The sequence below is a fragment of the Sipha flava genome, unplaced genomic scaffold (genome assembly GCF_003268045.1).
Source record: "Sipha flava isolate LNK unplaced genomic scaffold, YSA_version1 612_pilon_pilon, whole genome shotgun sequence".
NCBI classification, from domain to species: Eukaryota; Metazoa; Arthropoda; class Insecta; order Hemiptera; family Aphididae; genus Sipha; species Sipha flava.
Window position 1 is genome coordinate 1 of NW_020273592.1, and position 3144 is coordinate 3144.

The following is a 3144-nucleotide window of genomic DNA, read 5'->3' on the forward strand; positions in this document are numbered from 1 at the left end:
TCTTTATATTTTATGGCTTCCAAAGCTTTACCACTTAATCTAGTTGTTATGTATTTTATTACAATTGGTATATTTTTATCCTCTACAGACTCTAACGCTAGTTCACATGCCTGTATAAATTGATATACGTCATCCTCTCCTGTACATTTTGGTATTAATTTTACTGCTTCCTCTAACCTAATTATTACACTTGTGTTACTCATTTTTTCTTTCGGTTTTCTCTCAAATTTTAATTCTTTATGCTCAATGTCTAACTGACTTCTTGTTCCTATACGTATTAATTCTTTTTCACTTTTTTCTTTTTCTGGGATAATTTTTTCTTTTTCTGGGATACCTTCTATAAACGTTTTATTCTATTCTTCGTCACTATACTTTTCTTCAATTTTATTCACTGGAGTAGCTAATTCCAATGGAGATGAGCCTAATGTGTCACGGTTACTCATAAATAATTCTCAATAATAAATCTCAATAATATACTTTAATAATAATTTTCAATAATAACTTCAATAATATTCTCAATAATAACTCAATAATAATCCCAATAATAATTCAATAATAATCTCAACAAAAATTCTCAATATATATCCACAATAATAATTCTCAATAATTCACAATAATACTCAATAATAAATCCCAATAATTTTTCAATAGTACTCTCAATAATAATTCAATAATAAATCTCAAATATAAACTTCAATAATAAATCTCAATAAATCCCAATAATAATTCAATAAATCGCAAATATAAACTTCAATAATAATCCCAATAAAATACTTCAATAATAATATTCATAATAATTCTTACAACAAGGCGGAGTTGGACGATCCAAAAGACATCGTTGACTGTTTCGCTTGAAATGTTGCACAATGGAGTGTATGTTCTTTCTTCGGAGTTGGAGAAAAAGTGATCAGTTTCTTCTCTCGGTGATTCGAAATGAATTGAACTGCCTCCGTGGAAAAATATTATATATTTTTATGAAAAAAATAATATAAATATTTTTCTTTTTGAAGAACCCTGTCCACAGCGCCAATTGTTACGTGCCACCGGCTCGATTTCAAGTGTTGCGAGTCGAAGATGTGTTTAATTTAAATAGACATGAGACTTTTAATACATTAATACATTTATTTTAATACTCAAAGTGTTTAACAAAATTCTAATACAAAGTGACGTGGAGTAGCTTGTTGTTCCGTGACTAGAACTCATCTGAATTGTGGTCATTTTGATCCCTCTTTTATATGGATTGATTGACGTCATTGGTCTTGTTGTTTCGGCATAACTCCTTATTTAGCAATAGGCCACGTTCGTTTGACCTACTTATCATTTTATAGATTACATCTTTTAATATATATTACTGGTCTTATTAAATGTAGGTGTTTCTAGGAATATATATTAATCTTTTAAAATATATATTGTTATTATTGGTTTATGGCCAACCTATTAAATGTAGGTGTTTCTCAGAATATATTAATATATTTTAAATTAATAGATAGTCTATGATCAAATATGGGTGTATAACACCTGTGATATTGTGTTACGCACAATTCTATTTATACATGTTTTTGTGGTAGCCCATAACATTATCAATCGTTATCAAAATCGGGAAGACTGTACCCGTCCCGCTGCAATTGATGAGAAAACCTTCGCACAACCGTAATAACGGTACACTCGAACGAGTGTACCGTTGGCTCCCCCCTTCTCGTCATAACCATCGCCGCCGTTGTCGTATTAAGTTTTGGCCATCGCCCGTTGCCCTCCGCAGCACTACGCGGTGGCGGCGGCGGCAACCGGTAAAAACAACGGTTGTTGTTACGCGATCGCTTTGCCGTTCCGCGCGTCTCGCTACAATATCGACGGACGGCGATGGGTCACGGACATAATTTTCCGTAATAATAGCTTATATCCACCATGGCATTATGTTATACGTCCCGTGCCCGATGCCGACGAGTGGCCGTGCGACGAATCGGGTACGGTGCGAGGAATAATAATAGGTATACATAATACGCAGTACGCACTGCGTTGCGGTACGCCTCTATAGGCGTGCATAACCCACGTACGCCACGCACACGTTTGTCGCTTCTTTGCACGGATGGTCGACGGTTCGCACGCGCGTCCACCTTCCCCTCCGAGTACCTGGTTGGAGGGTCGTGCACTTGCATAATACATCACACGCACGTAAGGGTTAACTGGGGTCAAAAGTGAGCAGCCCCTAGTATTTTTTTTACAGTTTTGTACCGTAAGTTCCGTAATTCAAATTTTTAACGCGAAAGAAATATAAATTTTACGATAATTATACGGTGATGATCTAAGAATAACACTCCACGTTCAATGGTCCACGATATATTTATTTACACGTGTACACACGCATATTTGCATAAGTACTCCATAGCGTTCTGAGAATAACGCCCGACCGTTGACAATAACGTATAGTAAACATTTGTTTTAAGGCAAAATAAACAAAACGCAGCAGTTATAAAAAATTGTTAAAATGGGATTTTCGAACTATTTGGCTTAAAACGATTTCTGTCCTTCCCTCCCTCTCGCACCTTCGGGATTTTCTGGATGTTATGCAAATGGACACGTGCACAACATATATATTTGAATACGACGTGTTCGTGTTTTCGTCGAATTTCACTGCTCAGAGAAATGTACCGCGGTTTAGATATTATACGTATATATGTGTGTTTTTGTACGTTCATGAGTGTCTTGTAGAACATAGCTTAGGTAAACACATACAAGTGTTTTATAATAATAATCGAAATATTATGAAATATGCGATTGGGTGGAAAATGATCGAGACAAATAATTGCGAGTACCCGAAATGTATGCGCGCATTTGCTCCACACGATAAATATTATAATATGCAATATATTATACTGTACACAAGCGTATGTTATTATTATTCTATTAGAAATCGTAGTCGGCGTCATCCCTACCATACATATATATATAAACAAATCGCATTATTATTATTATGTCGCGTCCCGCGTAGTCACACGGTAAAACACATCACAAGGAGGTTCCCATGTACATCAAAAACTACAACTATGGATAAGTTAGATTATTGTGTTCACGTGGATATTACACTAGAGATTACAATAAGGAATTAGAATATCGAAATCACAAGCGTGGACAAGTGAAAGGGTT